At 42.6% G+C, this 22,512-nt stretch overlaps 1 protein-coding gene across 6 annotated transcripts in view; it reads left to right on the top strand.

Annotated features, from left to right (window-relative positions):
* The window catches only part of ACSL3 (acyl-CoA synthetase long chain family member 3), a 109,048-nt gene that overhangs the window by 3,995 nt on the left and 82,541 nt on the right, over positions 1-22,512 (top strand). For 5 of the 6 annotated variants that reach the window (XM_077826943.1, XM_077826944.1, XM_077826945.1 and 2 more), the window contains one exon: positions 12,878-12,996. The gene's annotated coding sequence lies outside the window, so the exon portion shown is untranslated. Of the gene's footprint in view, positions 1-11,353; positions 11,530-12,877; positions 12,997-22,512 lie in introns of all 6 variants that reach the window. The other variant, XM_077826946.1, reaches the window with a different exon arrangement.

Here is a 22,512-nt window from a genome sequence, read left to right as displayed (position 1 = left end):
AAAATCTGATAGTTGTGGCAAAGTTTGAGTTTCTGCATGCTCTGACACCTTTAGCTTGATGGGCATGCTAGCTGAGGAAATTAGATCTGTATTAGTTTAATATAGGTTTTTCCCTCAATTAGTTTTTTTAATTGGCAGCGTTACGTCCTCATTAAAGAGTGTTAGGTTGCCGACCCCTGTTCTAGAACCGATGGCACGCAAGCCAATTTTTAATGGCACACTGCTGCTTGCTGGGTCCCAGCCGCCGGCCCCGCTCACCCCGCTGTCAAACCCAGGCAGCAGCGTGCAATTAAAAATCCTGCCTGCCCCGGCCCGCTCTTCTCTGCCCCCTGTGGGGGCAGGGTGAAGAAGCTTGGTCCTGCCGGCTGCTGCTACAGAACAGGCAACCTCCCCTACCTCTTCCCCTAGCGTGCTGGGTTCCTGCCCCTCCTCCTCCTCTCCCTCCCTTCAGCCGATCAGCTGGTGGCCCTTGTGCAGGAGGGGGAGAAGCGAAGCCCCAGCGCGTTCACTGCTCTGGGGAGGAGGCAGAGAAGAGGTGGGGAAGGGGGGATGGAATCAGGGCATATCCCCTCCAGCCCCCTGCTGTGAGCCTCTCTGGGCAGGGGGCTGGGAGCACCCCCACGACCCTAGCCCACACTCCCAGCCCTCTGCCCTGACCCCTGCACCCCCCACACATCCCAGCCTCCTGCCCTGACCCCTGCATCCCCCCATGACCCGAGCTCTGACTCCAGCACCCCCCACACATACCCAGCCCCCCACACTCCATGCCCTGACTTCTGCACTCCCCACATTCCCACCCCCACCCTGAGCACCAAACGGGAGCTCCTGCACCCCCCCCCCCATTCCCACCTGCACCCTCGCACCAAATGGGAGCTGCCCAGATAAGCATTCCACACCCAAACCTTCTGCCCCAACCCTGAGCCCCCTCCCTCATTCTAGCTCCTGGCCAGACCCTACACCCCAACCCCCAGCCTGCTCCCTCACCCCCAGCCCTGTGCTCAGTGCACTTCCCACCCTCAGTTCAGTGCAGAGAGAGAGGAAGAGAATGGGCTAGAACCAGGGAGAAGGTAGGTACCCACTCTACCTGGGCAGGGCCGGGATCCCAGACTGGCAGCAGGCTGAACGGGGCCAGCAGCCGGGACCCTGGCTGGCAGGAGCCAGCGGATGGAACCCCAGACTGGCAGCGGACTGAGCCACTCAGCCCACTGCCAGTCTGGGTTTCTGTCTGCTGGCCCCTTGCGACCCGGGGTCCCGCTGCAGGTCTCGCTCAGCCTGCAGCCAGCCTAGGTGAACGGAACCCCAGGCTAGCAGTGGGCTGAGCGGGCCGGCGGCTTAAGATCAGCATTTTAATTTAATTTTAAATGAAGCTTCTTAAACATTTTTAAAACCTTGTTTACTTTACATACAACAATAGTTTAGTTATATAATATATAGACCTATATAGAGAGACCTTCTAAAAAATGTTAAAATGTATTACTGGCATGCAAAAACTTAAAGTAAATAAATGAAGACTCGGCACACCACTTCTGAAAGGTTGCTGACCCCTGTTCTAGAATGTGCGTTCTGGCCTTGGTGCATAGACCCCTAAAACAGTATGGTCGCTGATGATCTAAACATCAGTTTAAAACTTTCTGGATGGTGGGTTCCACAGGAGCTGCATGCACGCCCTGCATTTCTCCTCACATCCTGTATCTGATTGATTATAAGGAGCCACAGCACCAACTGCTACATAATTTCTTCTTATTGTTGCTGGTGGTATAAGCAAGTACTCACTATTGTCTGTTGCTACTCCTGTAGGTCCCTTTTCTTGGGAGGGGTGGGGTGGATAGTAAAATCTTTTTATTTTCCAGTTCATGTTAGGGCAATTAGTGCAGTTTAGATGCTTGGCCCAGATAGGTTTCAGAATAACAGCCGTGTTAGTCTGTATTCGCAAAAAGAAAAGGAGTACTTGTGGCACCTTAGAGACTAACCAATTTATTTGAGCATGAGTTTTCGTGAGCTACAGCTCACTTCATCGGCTGCATACCGTGGAAACTGCAGAAGACATTATATACACACAGAGACCATGAAACAATACCTCCTCCCGCCCCACTGTCCTGCTGGTAATAGCTTATCTAAAGTGATCATCAAGTTGGGCCATTTCCAGCACAAATCCAGGTTTTCTCACCCCTCCACCCCCATACACACACAAACTCACTCTCCTGCTGGTAATAGCTCATCCAAAGTGACCACTCTCCCTACAACGTGCATGGTAATCTAGGTGGGCCATTTCCTGCACAAATCCAGGCTATTTGTGCAGGAAATGGCCCACCTTGATTATCATGCACATTGTAGGGAGAGTGGTCACTTTGGATGAGCTATTACCAGCAGGAGAGTGAGTTTGTATGTGTATGGGGGTGGGGGGGTGAGAACCTGGATTTGTGCTGGAAATGGCCCAACTTGATGATCACTTTAGATAAGCTATTACCAGCAGGACAGTGGGGCGGGAGGAGGTATTGTTTCATGGTCTCTGTGTGTATATAATGTCTTCTGCAGTTTCCACGGTATGCATCCGGTGAAGTGAGCTGTAGCTCACGAAAGCTCATGCTCAAATAAATTGGTTAGTCTCCGAGGTGCCACAAGTACTCCTTTTTCTTTTTGGCCCAGATAGTTACTTTTTTTTTTTTTTTTTTTTTTTTTTTTTTTGGTAGCTCCACTGAGCCTTTATTATTCTGCTATGATTTTGTGCTTGTAGGAATGATTGAAGTTTAAGCTCCAGGGCCTAGAGTGACCAGATGACAAGAACAAAATATCGGGACACATGAGGGGCAACCCCCACACACCCTCTTCCCCCCCCCCCCCCCCCCCCGGGCCGGCTCTAGGTTTTTGCTGCCCCAAGCAAAAAAAAAAAAGCTGGAGTGCCGCCGAAACAAAATATCGGGACAGTACATCGGTTGGGATGCGGGACAAACAACTAATTAGCGGGACAGTCCTAATTTTATCGGGACGTCTGGTCACCCTACCAGGGCCTCAAGTCTTGCCCCTTATGTGAAGGTACTATATACATACAAGTACAATTGCTTGCTCTGCCTTAGAAGGGTAATATTTAGGATCTGTGCTTTTGTGTGGATCTCTTCTAGCCTCACATAGAGCCATAGAATGCCAACTTGAGCTTAATCTTAATGACTCCATTACTAGGCTGTACTATTCACCCTATTATTTCTGGCTGAATTTAGCTCCATCACACATACTGAAGCTCAGGAGCTCTGAAAAATGTCTAGAGCTGCAAACCTGTGAAATGGATCTGCATCCTTCCTGGTTGGTTAAAAGCAAGCAAAACCACAACTGTGCCTCCTTCAAATTCCTTGAAAAATACAAGGTCTCTTAGAGAGACTTGGCAGCTTTGAACCTGAAATTGTTGAGGTTGAAAAATTGTTGAAATTGTTGGGGTTTGAAAAATCTCGCTGACTTTCAACATTGTCCAGTTCAAGCAATTGGGAAAGGGAAAGCCACTCTTTCAACCAATATATTTTGAACCTAGCCTTCAGTCCACCTTCCAAAACAGCTGACCATTTCTACCCAATGCTCTAAAAAAGGATTAAAGTACTTTTATACGGATACTGTTCCTAGTTTTTGTACTGAATCTGCAGCCCACAGTAGTAAAGTTGGGCTGATTTCCCTTGCTTAGTCCCACAGAAGCAAGAGACAGAGTGCAAGATATGTAGAGGAGGAAGTCCTGCTCATCAGCTATCCTCCATATGAGTATAGTTAATTACCAAGCTGTACTAGTTCAGTAAAATTTCTTGTTGTGGGACAAACTGATTCCTTTGCATGAAGAGGCAAAGGAGGCCATCACGATGAATTCATCAATTCTGAATTTACAATGTATACAGCTTCAAACAGGGTCTAGAAAATGATTTTAGTTAATTGCTTGATTCACTTAAATTTGACCATGTTTTTGTGTAGTTATATTACAGTAGTGCCTAGAGACCACAACTGAGATCAGTGCATTGTTGGGCTAAGCATTACCAAAAAAAAAGGTAAGACAATCCCTGCCCCAAAGAGCTTACCTTATAAATAGACATGGTAAACAACAAGTATGGAGGGATAAAAGTGTGGGCAAGCCTTGGTGTGGTGCTGCAGGTGTCAGGGTGGATTTGATTTAAATCACTAGTCAGGAAGACTCGAATTAATCATGGATTTATGCATAAAAGTGCATTCTTGTTAGTTATAACCTTAATACGTATTCTCTACAACTCAGGTTACATTTTTAGAAGGTACATTTTTAAAGTGATTTATTTTGAAAACTTTTCAGATTCAGTTTAGTGAATGATTCGTTTTTTCGTTTACCAAAGGTAATTGAAACAGATATTTATGAAGTCATTTGGAGGTGAACTATTTCCAAATCAACAGGTTAATCATTAATATTTGGAGGATTTTTTGCCATGCTGTATTAGGAGGAGAACATCACCAGACAGACATTTTAAATTGTTCTTTTAGTTAAATAAAACAATATCATGTATTCTGGATTTTTTCTTCAACAGCAAACATAATATTTTAACAAAACAAGCATATTAATTTTTGAATTTAAACATTTAGTTAAACATTCAAGTTTTTTAAAATCAGGTTTGTTTTTATTAAAATTGTTTTTAACTAAAATAGTTAAATGAAATATAGTTAAAACCCCAAAAACCCAAAATCGACTGTCAGCCAAGTCAATGTGAGAAACTTAAAATGCTGGCTTCTGCAGCTGAATCAGTCGTCTTCACCTTCATTTTCCTGTTTTGTTCATAATCTGGAAAAGGAAAAACAAGCTTTCCTGCTTTTTTCAGGTCCCAAACGATTTCTCAATTTGGAATGAATTAGTCCAAAGGAAGAAAATATTCTTTCTACACTGGCAGAAGAAGCTACTGCTCTTAAAAGTGAGATGATCACTTCAACAGTCTCTGAATCCAAGTGCTTAAGTGACTTCCACCAGTTCACTGGTGTGACTTTCTTTAAAACATCATCAACAAACATCTATTTTTTTGAATGGTTCACCCTTAGCTCTGAAGGTTATGATACTTGACATTATGGATGGATGATTGTTGGATGGTCATGTCATAGCCAACTCCTCTTCTTTAGCAGTTAAGGTTTGACCCTGGTACTAAGCATTGAGAATAGTTGCAAGAAAATGAGCTGGAGATAGTGCTTGTCCGATTCGTTTTTTTAATGCTTGTAATTTAACTCTGTCATTGCATATTTCTCTTTTTAAGATCTCACTCCATTCCTTCCAAATTTCAACAGCGTCAGCAATAAAACTATTTCCCTGTATTTTGTTCAAGGCTACAGAAATACACTTCAGGGTACTCAGCACGTATTTAACATTTCTCTTAAGCCCAATGTTGAGAACTTTGGCTGTGACAGTGCCATCTATTTTTTTCACGATTTTTTCACGAACTGTCATCAGATTAGGCCAGTTCTTGATATAGTGCTCAAAATCGTCCACTACTGAGTTCCATTGCACATCTTGTGGGAGAGTTAGCTTGGTTCCTCCCACTTTTTTCAGAGCAGCTGCTGCAAAGTGGTTGTCATGAAAGTATTTTGCAATTTCAACAACATTAGCCTTTATTTCTGGAACACTGAAGTCTTTGGCTAGGAGGTGCATCAAATGAGCACTGCAGTCATATGTTATTAGTTTGGGACTCTCTTGGATACATTTGCACCGTTGTCTGTGACCAAGCTGCGTACCAGACATTTGAATTTTTTCTCAGTTTCTTGTAGCTTTTACTGCTACTTGTAAGTATTCTGTTGTGTGTGCATTTCCTGATGTATCAATTGTTTCTGTAAGAAAGACATTCCCTTCTGTTGTCACGCAAGCACATACAACAGGATCATTGTGGACATTGCTCCACCCATCAAGACTCAGGTTAACAATTTCACCCTCTAGACCTTTTGCACACTGCTCAATTTCTCTTTCATACACTTTATCCAGCAACTTGCCGGTGACATCTGCTCTGTTGGGTGGACTGTATCCTGGTCTTAATGACTGAACCATGTTAATGAAGTGTGGGTTCTCAATCCTAGGGAAAGGAGAGTTTGTTGCATAAACAAACTGGGCAGTTTTTCATCAATTACCTCTTTTTGTAATCTGCTGGTTCTTATCACAAACTTATCTATGGTGGTTTTCTGGGTGATGGAGATTTTTTTTTCCTTTTTGCTACAGGTGATACTATGTGACATAAATGATGTGACTGAAACACTATCATTGGCAGATAACTCTGAAACTATAGAAAATGTTGGTGATCTTGAAGGTGGATAGTCTTCAGAATCCTGTATGTTGAGGATTGATTCTCCTAAACAAAATAAGTCAATGTAGTTGTTTAATTATTATTACCATAATGCTCATTTAGTATTATTCATTGACACTCAGTACTACTTTAAAGGTGAAATTGTAAAAGGAAGATCTACCTATTTCAGCTATTTATTTATTATCACAACTGCATCTAAAATGATAGTACCATAGAGTAACAACTATATTTTTTGCTCAAACGTGAGAATTCAAGAATAGTCCAGAAGGAAGACAGGCAGTCCTTAAGAAAGAAGTATGAAATAAAAAAGTTTATCAACCTGAAGATTCTACATGTTCAGACATGTTCCTTTCATCATCTTCAACGCAGCTTCCTCCTGAGAGGGAACACTTCTCATGATGTTGTTTCATTTGGGCAACCAGCCTTACATTTCTTTGTTGTACTGTTTGCATTTTGCACGCATACCTGTCTTACCCACAGGTAGAGGAACTTCATTAAAATATTCCCCAACTGGGTCTCTATAGGTTTTCCCTTCTAGTGAAAGAATGGTATGGTAGATCTCAAATCAATGAAGGCTACACTCAGAAAGACCTCACGATTTCTGGAATATGCTGCTCAAACAATTTCACTTTTGTTTCTACTGCCTGTCCCTCCCTTCTCACATTTATCTCCAGGCTTCTCCTTGTCCAGATCTATTCTGCCCCCAACAATCTTCTGTTCATTGAACTTTTTGAAACTTTGCACTTTTAGAGAGGGGTAAGGGATTGACTCTGTGTACACAAATTTACAGAGTGACAATAGGGTTGAGGTCTGTTATTTCTCACCTCTATTATTTATTTATTTTAAAAACATTTTTGTTGTTAACAAGCATGTTATCTCTGGAGACTGAAATCCACAGTTTGAGAACTGCAAAACTAAGCATCTCTGATAGTGCTCAGTCTAGAAGATACCGAGTCCCATTGGGTAGATAGAAAGATTAACCTAAATAATCTATACAGAAGCCCCTAGAACCCCATAAAATTGGGGTCCCTAATCCATGAACTATTGGAACTCATTTAGAAAACTTTTCTTAAACATTACATGAATATATTCTCATGCTATAGAATTAGAATTTATAATCCTTATTCCATGATGAGACCTCTTTGAGCTATAATGCATCTTTCTTTAAAATGCTTTTTGAGGAAAAAACCTATATCAAAAAATCCAATTTTAAATTAAAAAAAAAATCTCTTTTATTTGAAAAATCATTGATTTTTATCCTCCCTGGCAGGTGTGCACCACTTTAATTTCCCCTGATTGGCATCAATATGTTCAATTTAATAGCCTGAGCAAGAAGAAGTCAATACACATTAACAAAATATCATATTCCCTTTTTAATAAGGCTTCAGGACAGGAGGCATTACAGTAGACAGTTCATAAGGTTCCCACCTCAGGATCCAAACTTAAATCTATAACACCAAGTTTCTGAGGCCTGGTCTGTACTACAGTATTCGGTCAGTGTACGGTAAGCTGCCTTACATTGACCTAATTATGTCAGTGTATGCACTACAGCCTTGCTACTGCCAATGTAAGTGCCCTACTACGCTGACATAAAACTCCACCTCCACAAGAGGCATGGGGCTTATGCCTGTGTAGTTAGGGCAATGCAGGGTAGACACTGCATTACTTACATCTGTTGGCTATCATTCTTATCAAGCTGGAGTCGTGAAATTGACCAAAAAGCCGACTCCCAGCTTTGCTGCTCCATTCCAAGCTGGGCTGCCACCCAGGCTCCCTCCTCCCAGTTGGGCTGCCACCTGGGCTGTCAGTTCCCTGCTCCCCACCGGGACTAGGCAGCTGACTAGGCTCTGGGTGCGGATCTCCCTGCCAGGAGCCCGGCTGCTCCCCTGACTCTTGGCTCCCTGCTCCCCACTGGGAGCACAGCTGTGCTTGGGTGGGAGCTCCGTTTCCGGAGTCCAGTTGGCTGCCCCATTTCCAGTGGGGAGCCAAGGTGTGTGTGGGGAGGTAAGTCAGGCTCCTGGTGGGGAGCTGCATGCAGAGCTGGAAGTCCTGGCTCTCAGCATCCCACACTGCCCCTCTTAAATTGATGGGAGTGCTCCTGGTGAGGATGTGCAACACTGACAGAAAAAGGGTAGTGTGGACATGAACCACTATAGTAAGTTGACCTAACATAGGACCACTTAAATTTATAGTGTAGACATACCCTGAGGGTATGTCTATACAGGGATAAAAAACCCATGACTGGTCCTCCGAGAATTGTGAGTCCCAGAGCTCAGGCTCCAGCCTGAGCCCAAATGGTCTACGCAGCAATTTTGAGCCCCGCAGCCCGAGTCCATGAACCCAAGTCAGCTGACCTAGGACAGCCGCAGCTGTGCCGTGGGTTATTTATCCCTGTGTAGACATACTCTGAGTCTGATTAGGCTCATCTAGAGCCAAAGAGAGAGAAACCACTGCAGCTTGCATGGCCTTTCCTTCCCTCTTCCTGTTTATGTAACCCAGCCCTAGGTTGGGGCAGAGCCTCCTTGATTACACCCCAGGCTCTGCTTAGCTGTAGGCTCCACCCTGTCCCTTAAAGGAGTAGTGCATATCTTCACAAGGGGAAATAGATGGGGAGCAGCCAAGTGACTTGCTCAAGATTACACAACAGGTTAGCGTCCGAGCTGGATATAGAACCCATTTCTCTTGACTTCTGGATCAGTGCCCTATCCTTTAGATCACACTGCCTCTCTTGCTATTCTAAGGGAGATAATACTTGGAAAATTGGGTTGGGGTATGTGTGTTGCAGAGAGAAGTTTTGTTTTGAAGGCAGTGATATCTTGTGTTCTGGAAGTGAGTTCCATGTTTGTGGGCCAGCTACCTTGAAAGTTCTGTCTTCAACCCTTACTTGTTTTACTCTTGTGAGTTAATGTTTCATTGGTCTAGTAAGCGTAACTGCTGAAAACAACTTCAATTTCCATGAACATGAATGTTTGTTGAAGGTTGGGGTCTTATCATGGAAGACTTTTAAGAGCAGAGCTGGAACACAATATGTGCTGTTCAACAATTAGTCTGATATGATTTCAGATTCCTGCTAAGTAGGTGGATGCTCTCTTTGGTATCAGCTAGAGCCTTTTTAAGTTCAGTGATTTAAACACAACATACCTAAGGATGCAGTAGTCAAGTTGAGGTAACAAACAGCTGGGTGGGAATGGTTTTGTCATCATGCAAAAATGTTTGAAATGTCAAAATTTTCCTGTTTTGCATTGGGATGAAGGTTTCACTTTTTGACATTTTTGTTATGAAAAACCAAAGAGAGGCTCCCCCACCCTCTTTCCCTTCTATGGAATAACAGCCTAATAGTGATTAGGGCACTCAAGTGGGATGTGGGAGACCCAGGCTCAAGTCCTTGCTCTGACTGATTCAGAGGGACTTGAATCAGGGTTTCCCATATATGACGTAAGTGCCTTAACCACTGGGCTGTTGGCTATTCTGGAGGCCCAGGGGTGGAGTTGCAGGGGTCTTGTTTTGACCAGAAATTCAATCCTGGACCTGAGAGAACTTATTTACTGAAGTTTTTCAAAACTGATCAGTTTCTGTGAAAAGTTTTGGTTTTGGTGACTATGCATTTTTGACAAAAATTTCACAACCAGCTTTCATTATAGATCACCATGGTCATATCAGAGTGTGACAGGATGGAGCAGTGTCCTAGTGAGGAGTAAAAGACCTTTTTTTTGTGTTTTTTTTTTTTTGCATCCATAGCTATTAGTGTATCCAACAATACTGAGGATTCTAAGAGGGCTATGAACAGACTTGAAGTAGACACTTTATTTAAACCTTACATATCGGTCCTGAATGAAGTTAGATTGGGGTTTTCTTTCTTATGAAAGCCTTTTATAAAAGTTAAACAATATTAAATGTTACACATACTATCTAATCTAGTTAACATTCTAGCTTAATAGATTCATAGATTTTAAGTCTAGATGGGGCCATTATGATCTAATCCAGTGGTTCCCAAACTAGGGGCGCTGCTTGTTCAGGGAAAGCCCCTGGCAGGCCAGGCTGGTTTGTTTACCTCGGCCTGTGCCGCTTCCCTCAGTCCCAATTGGCCGAGAATGGCGAACTGCAGCCACTAGGAGCTGTGAGCAACCAAACCTGTGGATGCGACAGGTAAACAAACCAGCCCTGCCTGCCAGGGGCTTTCCCTGAACAAGTGGTGCCCCTAGTTTGGGAACCAATGATCTAATCTATTTGTCTTAATGCAGGCCAAAGAACTATGCCCGATAATGTTTGCATCTGGCCCATAACTTCTGTTTGAACAATAGCATATCTTTTAAAGAGATTTCCAGTCGTGAATACTCTGTCCCTTTACATCTTTAAATCAAAACATCAGTGGTTAATTATTCTCAGTGTGTACCTTAAAATGTGTGCCTTATTTCTAATCTGAATTTGTCTACTTCAGTTTCCAAACACTGGATCTCATTGTGCTTTTTTAAATGTTAACTGTATCTCATAAAATAAATAGGAAGTGTTAACACAGCCAAAGTAATGCTTCTTTAAGAACCTTACATTTTGTTTCCTGACGCTAATGTTTTGCTCTTAATGTTACATTAATGGGCACTGTTGTAAGGTGAATATTTTTACTTTATAGAAAAACTGGGTTCCTTCATTCTTCTAGAAACCACACCTTCCTGTTATCTTGTTAGTGAACAACGTTGCATTCCATTTATATTTTAAAAATAGTTTGCGATTTCTCATTCTTTCTTTATCCCACCACCAGCAGGTATAGACAATAAGCATTATCCTCTTTGATTGACCCTTTCCAGACCTGCGTGTGTAGCCATTAGTCCTAAGGTGATCTGCAAAGGGGGAGTGGGGACAAATTGTGTGTTTGTGTTTTTTTTTTTTTTTTTTTGCTTTTTCATGAAGTATAAGGTCTAAAACTATTTTAAAAGGTTTGTTCCTGTTTGGTTTTTTTCCCTTCGGTCGTCTGTAAAATTCTAGAGGAGACAAGAGAATGATTTTAACATTACCATGTAAACTGCCTTTCTGTGAAGGAGCTCACCAGACTAGAATCTGAGCTGCTGCTCCTTTTTGCACTGTTTCAGAATAAAGAATGAGCACAGTCGCTAGGGCAGAGGTGGGAAAACTACAGCCCGCGGGACCGTCCTGCCCGGTCCTTGAGCTCCTGGCCCCTCCCCCGCAGCCATGCCGGCAGTGTGGCTTACGCCCACCAACCTCCCAGGCTTTCCAATAAGTCTGTCCTACCGCTCTGAGCGGCATGGTAAGGGGGTGGGGCGTAGGGGGAGGGGAAGTTGGATAAGGGGCAGGGAGTCCTGGGAGGCAGTCAGGGGACAGGGAGCGGTTGAATGGGGAGGAGGTTCGGGGAGGGGAGAGGAGGCGGTCAGGAGACAGGGAGCAGGGGGCTTTGGATGCGGGGCAGGGCTGGGGACAAGGATCGAGGGGGTTGGATGGGTCGGGGGGTCTGAGGGGGGTAGTCGGGGAGCGGGTAGTAGGAAGGGGCAGATAGGGGGTGGGGGCCAGGCTGTTTGGGGAGGCACAGCCTTCCCTACCCGGTCCTCCATACCGTTTTGCAACCCTGATGTGGCCCTCGGGCCAAAAAGTTTGCCCGCCCCTGCGCTAGGACTTAGGGTATTGGGCAATTGAAACCGGTTATTGTGACAGTCTTGAGGGGACCTTCCAGAGAGTCCAGCTTGAGAACTGGGGCCTTTTGGGACAGCCTAGTGGAAATGCTAACACTGCCAGTGCTGAGAACAGGGTTGAGAACATGACTGTAGATCTAAAATTATGCTAGAGAAGTCCCCAGCCTTGCCTTAGGAGCTCTTGCGAAGTTCCTAATTAATAGTTTAGTATGTGGAGTTTGAGATGTGGTGTTTACATGTATTCTGCTTCTGGTGTACGTGTGCCCCATGTGCTGGAGATTGGCTCTGATTGTAGGGGGTTGTAAGTAACAATTCTGATTCCATCGTTAAAGGCTGTTAAAAAAAATCTGGCCTAAGCCCTACTTGTAACACTTTACTATTCACACAGTGTATTAAGGTTGTTATAAAAAAACCATATTTTGGCATGGAAATTCAAATGCTTTGCATCATTCCACAGATGCATTTTTTTTAAGCTTGAAGCAAATCAGCTAAGTAACTTCAGAGGTATAATGGTATAAAGTTCTGAAAAATTACCAAATTTTCTATTTTCGGGGGGGGCAGGAAGGTCATTTTTGGTGCATTGTGATACAGCTACTTTATATGTTCTTAGTGCTAAATGAGAGCTCATGTAGAGGATAGATTTGAAAAATATTTTTCCAAAAATAAGTTACTCAGAAGTTAATTGTGATTTGGTTGGTTACACATCAGCATTTTAAACAGCATCTGTCAACCTGTGGAGGACTGGTATTGGTTACTGTAGAGGTTAGTCGTCATAAATGCAGTGTAATACAGAGATAGATGGAAATTGAAGAAAACAGACTTTGTGAGCAGATTGTAATCTGTAGCACTCGATAACACAGATTATCACAAGTGTACAAGAATATTGCATTTTCATATGTCTGGGGAAGACTCAGCTTCCCAGTCTTTCTAGGGTTTTGACTCCACAAATTATTTCTGTTTACCTTCTAGGAGAAAAACTACCTGAATACTTCTTCTCTAGTTCTTGTGGAGGGGTGAAAAGTGTCCTCTTGGCTACCCGACTCAATGGGAAGGAAGAATTTTTTAATTCCATCCAGCCAGACCACTAGGTGAGTTGAGGAGTGCCTTGTGGCAATCTTCCATGTTTCTCATGAGAGAACTCCCAGCTCACACCTTCAATTCCTTCAGATGAGATTTTCAACAAAATGGGATGATAGTGCTATGGATGTCCTAATGGTTGTGAAATTCCTTCTCAGTGGGTCATTCATCCTGTCATTGTTTATCCCATATGCACCCTGGTGAGGCTGTTCTCTGCAAAGCTTATGGAAAATATCCTTGATGTCTTATCTGAAGCACATTAAAGCACTTTATCCGTCCAGCTTGGTTTCTTTGCAGTCGCTGCTGCTCATTCTTATAGGGTTCTTAAGTAACGTATGATTAAGGCTACGTTTTGGTCACGGGTATTTTTAGTAAAAGTCATGGACAGGTCACGGGCTGTAAACAAAAATTCACGGGCCTATGACCTGTCCATGAGTTTTACTAAAAATACCTGCCCTGACTAAAACTTGTGCAGGGGGCCGTGCAGTGATGAGCTGCCAGAAGCTGAAGAACTGGTTCCTTCAGTTGCTCTGAGCCTTCGACGGCACTTGGGTGGCACAACCTTCAGTTGCTCCGGGTCTTCGGCAGCACTGAAGGACCTGCCGTGGAAGGCTCGGAGTGCCACCGGATGGGTAAATATTCACAGGGGATCCTCGCCAGCCAAGAGCTCAGGCAGGATGGATAGGACGGTCCCGCAAGCCGCATGTGACCCTCGGGCCAGAGTTTGCCCACCCCTTTAACAGCCGGTTCTAAACCGGCTTCTAAATTTAACAACCGGTTTGCGTGAACCATTGAGAACCGGCTCCAGCTCATCACTGGAGACGTGGGTGCTCTGCGGGGGTAACCAGGGGTGCTGGGGAGGTGGCCTGGGACCACCACTGGTACTGGGGGAGAGGAGGGCTGGGCTGTGGTGTGCGGCCCAGGACCCTGCTGGTGCTGGGGGAAAGGGGGTTGGTGGGACTGTCAGGGGCTTCCTACCTGGCTCCTGTGTCCCTGCAGCTCCTAGGTGGCGGAGGCAGGGGCCAGGGCAGGGGCTCCACTGCTCCCGCCACAAGTGCTGGCTGCCGCAGCTCCCATTGGCCGGGAACCGCAGCCAATGGGAGCTGTGGAGGCGGGGTCCGTGGGTGTGAGCAGTGCGTGGTGCGGAGCCCCGCTCCGCCGCCTAGGAGCTGCTTGGGAGCCAGGGAGCCCCCCCACGCCGAGGTAAGCACCCCCATACACTCCCCAACTCCCTGCCCCTATCCCTGAGCCCCCACCCACACAACCAAACTGCTGGTGCAGGGGCTGCCCAAGTCGGGCAGCAGCTGAGCCAGCACTAGCCATTACGAAAGTCACAGACTCGCAGGCTTACGTATGATTAAACCTGCCAAAACAAAAATTTGAAAATTAGTAGTTGTTTTTAAAATCTGCATAATGAAGATACCTGAAACTTCTACTTCTTGCCGTGTTTAAAAAATGTTACAAGGTGGATGGCAAGATCTACAGATCTCCTAAACTCACTGGCACAGTTGGGAGTGCAAGTTTTTGAAGTGGTTCAGTGGGCTATTTTTAAAAATACATAATTCAAAGAAGACAGTAATTAAATAGTTTTTATTCTTAAAAATGAGTCATAATTTGTCTAAAATAAGTGGAAACTTTCTTTAAATGCATTTAAAGAAAGTTTGTGACATTTAAATAAGTGCACTGAAAAAAGAAACCCCCTCAAAGCTGCACCCAAGATTTTAATAATGCTGTGTACTCATCCTTTCAGATCCTTCAGGACTAATGTACATTGCTGAATTTATTTCAATCTTCTAGTCTTTGCTTTTCAAGACTTAAGTAGATGTTCTGCTGATGTATTTTAAATCAATTTCTGTATTGACCCATTCACTTCTCCCACATGTTTGTTGTTCCCATCTCACTATCACTTTCAAATCTCCCTGAAGGACTGCTTCCTTTATCCTGGGGCTTCTAGAAAAAATGGGAGAGAAACTTTGAAGAACTGATCAAATAATAAGTTGTATAACAGAAAAGTTCTTTAAATAATTGTCATTTCCCCCCGTCCATTCATGCGAAAGCTTAGTCTGCCACCCAGTGGAAGTACTTGGAAGGAGACTCTTAGAAGATGATGATGATAATAATAAAATCTCCATAATTCTTACCTTCATAGTTTTCAGAGAGAATGTATTCATTCTTTAGCTATCTTTCCCTCTTCAGTGTGGCTCAAAGCCTCAGGGTTTCCTCCCCTTCCCCCGCCCCCAGAACTCTTTCCTATAACTTTTTTTTGGGTCGGGAGGTGTCTTCTAGTTTTAATTTGCTTCCATATGTTTCATTAATCACAATGATTTGTAATCTCCTAATACTTTACACATCCATATTCTGATATTATATCAAAAAGTACTTTCCTGCCACCTCACTTTATTTGTACAGTAGAGAGCCTTTATGCATTGTATTATTTGTGTTACAATTTCAGTACCACAATGTACCTTGACCTTCTGTATGTCAAGGACATTGGGAGTTAGAATTCTGAGACATTACCAGAAAAAAAGAAAAGAGAAACAACATACAATGTAACCAACAATTTCTCAAATAGTGAGATTCCCTCTGATTCAAAATGGTGTTTCATGTTGACCATGAATCTGTTTTTCAGGATTTAAATTTGTATATCAATATTGAGATGCTAAATTGAATATGCAATTTTATCCCAAGTAATAGAACATGTGCCCCATGCCTTCAAGGTATAGATCATTAAACATGATAGAATTGTGTGACTCTCATGAGTCTGTTACCCTGTTGAATTTTGTTTTACTTTTTTGTACTTTTCAGAGTTGCCTGTAAATACTATATTCTCTTTTGTTCAGAGTATTTTAGTAATTTTTTATAGGAAGTGTGGGGGGCATGAATTAGTAAGACTTGATAAATCCACTTACCTAATAACAGTGAAAAATACATTTTCCCTGTTTAGGAGGTAGTATGGCCTACTTGATAAAGCATTGGCGTAGGACTTGGGACACCTGGGTGCTGTTCCTCGCTTTGCCATTGGCCTGCTGGGTGACCTTGAGCAGGTCACATCCCCTGTCTGTAAAATGGGGGTAATGGTACTGACTTCCTTGTAAAACACTTTGAAATCTACTGTTGAAAATCTCTATATAAGAGCTAGATATTACGGAGCTTGTTTACCAATTTCTGCAAAATTGAACTTTTTATTTAATGATTGCCAGTTTCTAGCCTTTTTAGTTTGGAGGAAACCCTTCCAAATGTAGCATTGCAGTATTGTCTAAACTGCAACCAGGGTATAATTTGCAGATCATGTATACTTGTCTATGGTATCTTTAATCTAGCTAGCTCGGTAAAGAAAAGCACTGAGGACGTGGTCGCATGGGTTTCAATGTGATCTAGCAATGTAAGTATGTATCTACAGGGCTGCCTCCTATGCTGCCATGTCCTTACTGCTATTTTGAGCAAGCTAGCTAGATTAAAGCTAGTGTGGATATGTCCACATGAACTACATATAACATCCCAGGTTGCAGTGTAGATGTAGCCTTAGTTGGCTGACAGAATCTTTGCCTACCTTAGGATATTTACCTGTTGCAGTCAGTGGGTGTCAGTAACAGGTGCCGGTTTAACTATCATTTCTGAAATGTTGCTGAACACCGTTTGATCTGATTTCACTCACTTATCAAGTGGAAGTGTAACACTGTTTAAGTGCATGGTCTAAGTAGCTGGACTCTGCACTGGGGAGTTACTGTAGTGGGATGGGGACATTTTGTGGTTGTTGTTTTAGCCTTCCAGGTAAAGTAACCTCCAACACTTTTGCTCCTTGTGTGTGCGAGAGAGGAATAAGACTTGTCTACCTGGGGAAGCTTTTGCAAAAGAAACTAGGGTGTGAATTTAAAACTCAACAGTTATTCCACACTCATTAGATCACATTAAACTCAAACATCTAAACTCAAAGGTCATGCGTACACTACAAAATTAAATTACTGCTGCTTCTGCATGTCTACACTTTGCTCCTTGTGTTGGCAGTGCTCGTCCTCACCAGGAGCGCTTGTATCAATTGTACTGTCAGTGTGGGGCATTGTGGGATGGCACCGGAAAGCCAGTAACAGTAGATGTAAGCAGTGCAATACCTACACTGACAGTACTGTGTCAACCTAACTACGTCAACCGTGGCTCTGCGCTGCTCTTGGAGGAGGAGTTATTAAGTTGGCATAGCGGGACAGTTATGTTGGTGGGAGCAAAATTTAAGTATAGACACTTCCATAGTTAGGTTGACGTAAGTTGCCTTGGGTCGACCTAACTGTAGTGTGGACCAGACCTTACACTGCACTGACTGCTGTTGTGTGGTTTAGTTTAATCCCACTAACCAACAGGGTGGATTGATATAAATCAAAGTGATTTAAATCACCAAGCAGAAAACTTTACTTTAAATCATCAAATTGAATTATGTTTTGAATTTCTTCTTTTAACGTAAGAGCGACCATACTGGGTCAGACCAAAGGTCCATCTAGCCCAGTATCCTGTCTTCTGACAGTGGCCAATGCCAGGTGCCCCAGAAGGAATGAACAGAACAGGTAACCATCAAGTGATCCATTCCCTGTCGCTCATTCCTGGCTTCTGGCAAACAGAGGCTAGGGACACCATCCCTGCCCATCCTGGCTTATAGTCATTGATGAACCTATCCTCCATGAATTTATCTAGTTCTTTTTTGAACCTTGTTATGGTCTTGGCCTTCACAACATCCTTTGGCAAAGAGTTCCACAGATTGTCTGTGCATTGTGTGAAGAAATACTTTTGTTTGTTTTAAACCTGCTGCCTATTAATTTCATTTGGTGACCCCTGGTTCTTGTGTTGTGAGAAGGATTAAAAAGCACTTCCTTATTTACTTTTTCTACACCAGTCATGATTTATAGACCTCAATCATATCCCCCCCCTTAGTTGTTTCTTTTCCAAGCTGAAAAGTGCCAGTGTTGTTAATCTTTCCTCATATGGAAGCCATTCTATACCCCTAATCCTTTTTGTTGCCCTTTTCTGAACCCTTTCCAATTCCAATATATATCTTTTTTTGAGATGGGGCAACCACATCTGCATGCATTATTCAAGATGTGGGCATACCATGAATTTATATGGAGGCAATATTATATTTTCGGTCTTATTATCTATCCCTTTTTTAATGATTTCCAACAGTCTGTTTGCTTTTTTGGCTGCCGCTGCACATTGAGTGGATGTTTTCAGAGAACTATCTACAATGACTCCAAGATCTCTTTCTTGAGTGTAACAGCTAATTTAGACCCATTATTTTATATGTATAATTGGGATTATGTCTTCCAGTGCACATTACTTTGCATTTATCAACATTAAATTTCGTCTGCATGTTGTTGCCCAGTCACCCAGTTTTGAGAGATCCTTTTGTAGCTCTTCGCAGTCTGCCTGGGACTTAACTATGTTGAGTAGTTTTGTATCATCTGCAAATTTTGCCACCTCACTGTTTACACCTTTTTCCAGATCATTTATGAATATGTTGAATAGCACTGGTCTCAGTACAGACCCTTGGGGGACACCACTATTTATCTTTCTCCATTCTGAAAACTGACCATTTATACCTACCTTTTGTTTCCTATCTTTTAACCAGTTACCAATCCATGAGAGGATCTTCCCTCTTATCCCATGACAGCTTACTTTGCTTAAGGACCTTTGGTGAGGGATCTTGTCAAAGGCTTTCTGAAAATCTAAAGTATACTATATCCACTGGATCCTCCTTGTCCATGTGCTTGTTGAGCCCCTCAAAGAATTCTAGTAGATTGGTGAGGCATGATTTCCCTTTACAAAAACCATGTCGACTCTTCTCCAACAAATTATTATGTTCACCTATACGTCTGACAATATTGTCCTTTACTATAGTTTCAACCCGTTTGCCTGGTACTGAAGTCAGGCTTACCGGCCTCTGATTGCTGGGATCACCTCTGAAGCCCTTTTTAAAAATTTGCGTCACATTAGCCATCCTCCAGTCATTTGGTACAGAAGCTGATTTAATTGATAGGTTACAGACTACAGTTCTGCAATTTCACATTTGAGTTCCTTCAGAATTCTTGGGTGAATACCATCTGGTCCTGGTGACTTATTACTGTTTAATTTATCAATTTATTCCAAAACCACCTCTGGCACCTCAATCTGCGACAGTTCCTCAGATCTGTCACCTAAAAATAATGGCTCAGGTTTGGGAATTTCCCTCGCATCCTCTGCCGTGAAGATCGTTGCAAAGAATTCTTTTAGTTTCTCCGCAATGGCCTTATCATCCTTGAGTGCTCCTTTAGCATCTTGATCGTCCGGTGGCCCCACTGGTTGTTTAGCAGGCTTCCTGCTTCTGATGTACGTAAAAATTTTTTTGCTATTACTTTTTGAGTCTTTGGCTAGTTCAGGGATCAGCAACCTTTGGCACGCGGCCTGTCATGGAAATCCGCTGGTGGGCTGGGACGGTTTGTTTACCTGCAGCGTCCGCAGGTTCGGTCGATTGCAGCTCCCACTGGTCGCGGTTCGCTTTTCCAGGCCAATGGGGGCTGTGGGAAGTGGCGGCCATTAAATTTAATTATACTGTGGTCCCTATTACCAAGTGGTCCAGCTATATTCACTTCTTGGACCAGATCCTGTGCTCCACTTAAGACTAAGTCAAGAATTGCCTCTCCTCTTGTTGGTTCCAGGACCAGCTACTCCAAGAAGCAGTCATTTAAGGTGTCAAGAAACTTAATCTTTGCATCCCATCCTGAGATGACATGTACACCAGTCAGTATGGGGATAGTTGAAATCCCCCATTATTACTGAGTTTTTTATTTTAATAGCCTCTCTAATCTCTCTGTGCATTTCACAGTCACTATCACCATCCTGGTCAGATGGTTGGTAATATATCCCTACTGCTATATTCTTATTATTTAGAGCATGAAATTACTATCCATAGAGATTCTATGGTACAGTTTGGTTCATTTAAGATTTTTACTTCATTTGATTATATGTGAAAGAAAGCATAGATAGTGCCACTCCCCCACCAGCATGACCTGTTCTGTCTGTCCAATATATTTTGTTCCTGGTATTACTGTGTCCCATTGATTATCCTCATTCCATCAAATTTCCGCAATGCCTATTATATCAATATCCTCATTTACTACGAGGCACTCTAGTTCACCCATCTTATTATTTAGACTTCTAGCATTGGTATATAAGCACTTTAAAAACTTGTTACTTTTTAGCTGTCTGCCATTATATGATGTAATCAAATGGGACTCTCTTTCATTTGACTGTTTTTCTGATCAGATTTTACCTGTATTTTATCATTTTCCATCCTCTCTTCCTTACTAGGACATAGAGAATCTCCATTAATAGATCCTCCTCTTAAGGATACTTCTGTCCGAACCACATGCTCTTCCGCACCTGTCGGCTTCCCCCCAGCCCTTAGTTTAAAAACTGCTCTACGACCTTTTTAATTTAAAGTGCCAGCAACTTGGTTTCCTTTTTAGCTATTTTCCTGAAGAAAGATTGATTCTTGTTTATTGGTAACCATTAAAACATGTTGATTTACAACTAAATGTAGCCTTTACATGAAATTTGTTTCTTTTTGATAACCAGAAGAATACACTGTCTCTGCATTTATTTAAGCAGTTATATAGCTTAATTTGGATTTATTTAGATTTTTAACTTCTGCATTTTTTATTATGTTAGAAAATGGGGAATGATGCATTTCTTGTTTACTAGATTAATTTTTTTGCTTATTGTTTTCATGAAACTCTATCTGGATGGAAATTCAAATTCAATTAAGAATGCAAAAAACAAGCTTTTTTTTTTTTTTTTTTTTTTTTTTTTTTTTAAATTAACTAAATGTGTTGGATGCATAAAAAAAAATAACTTATAAAAAGTTTACCAGAACATTTTTTTCTTTTAAAACTAACTGATCTAATAAAAGTAGTATGATTTGTAGTAGTGAATTGAGATCATTGCTTCTGTTCACTATATCCTTCAAGGATTTAGAACTAGTACTGTACATCATATTGTCTCTCACTAGTGGAAGAGGAAAACAAGTGCTCCTGCTTTTTCTGCTCCCAGTTGGTTTCTTAAATTTCAGTGAACCAGTCATTGAACTGAACTAGTTGAATAAACCGAAATGAAGAAAAGTATATTCTCTCTGCACCTGGAGAACACGTTACTACTGTCAAAAGCTGATTTAGTGTGATGTCGACAGACCCTGGTTGTCGGCAAGCAGGATTGAACTTGGGACCTCTGGAGCTTAGTGGATGAGCTAAAAGCCAACTGGCTGTTAGCTCAGGCTATAGAACAGACTCATTAATTGCTCGCTCTCTAAGTAGTTTCGGTGCCACTAGATGGGATAGAACACCACACCCAGAAGGTGTGTGGGTTACATACTTCCCCTAGCTGAGGAAGCGCACCCAAGCTTCAGAGACTTCCCAGTTGAAATCCCAGACGAGCCCCCACTTGTAATGCCGACAGACCCTGGTCATCAGCGGGCAGGATTGAACAGGGAACCTCTGGAACAGATTCATTTTATCTCTCTCTTTCTCTCTAAGTGGTCTCCATGCAACTAGATAGGACCGAACACCACACCCAGGTGTGTGGGTCACATTAGCACTTTAGCAAGCTCTGGTTCAAGGTGCTTAGCCAGTGACATCTACCAGTTCAGTGGTTTGACTTTTTTTAAAACTTTGGCAGCAAATATGTACTACTTAACATATTAATTTAGATGATTTTAATAAGTTTAGGCCTTAACATAGATTGTCAATTTTAAATTTAATTTTAAATAGATTTATTTAAAAACAAACAAGCCTGTGTTTAATTTAAATTTTAAAAATCCTTTAAACAAAAAATCTGTTTTTATCCACCTTGCTTCCAGAGTGGAGTAAGCTAAACGTGAACACTCTTAGTGCAGCATAAGAGTATTTACAAGGGGAGCTATTCTCCAATAGCTTTTCAGGTCTTTTCCCCTCCATATGGATGGTAGATTTATATACCCACATTTTCTGCTCCACCGCAACATGAAGGTTTACTCCATGGAGCTGGGCTGTGCAGTGCACAGAGGATAATGATTCCCATGCATGGGCTGTCCAAATCCTTCTCTGTTTCCTGTACTGTACAGTTGAACTTCACTGAGACTGTACAAGGGACCTGTGCTACCCTAAAGGAAGGAGCTGTATTTGCCTGTAAGAAATGTGAATTGCTTCCATTTATTTCATTGGTGTGCTAACTGAAATCTTTGTGTCTCTGGGGTCCTGCCTATACTGGAGGAGTTTTTTGCAGTGTAGATGGGTTCAAAGTGCAATTGCTCTAAGAAAAAATACCAGTATTGTAGTAATGGTATAGCTGGGTTCATGTATTTCTTACAAACATTTCTTTGGAGAAAGAAGTGCTTAAAGCACTGCTACTACCAGTCCTGACACCCTGCTGGTAATTATAGTATGAGTACAGTTGGAACAGGCTTTTGCTAGAGGTATAGGCTCTTTGCCTCATCTCTGCACAGGCAGCTATAAAAAGTAGTGGCAGATCGACAG

This window comes from Eretmochelys imbricata, chromosome 9 (genome assembly GCF_965152235.1).
Source record: "Eretmochelys imbricata isolate rEreImb1 chromosome 9, rEreImb1.hap1, whole genome shotgun sequence".
Classification (NCBI taxonomy): domain Eukaryota; kingdom Metazoa; phylum Chordata; order Testudines; family Cheloniidae; genus Eretmochelys; species Eretmochelys imbricata.
Note: the sequence above shows the minus strand (reverse complement) of the source record. Positions and strands in the feature narration are given on the sequence as shown.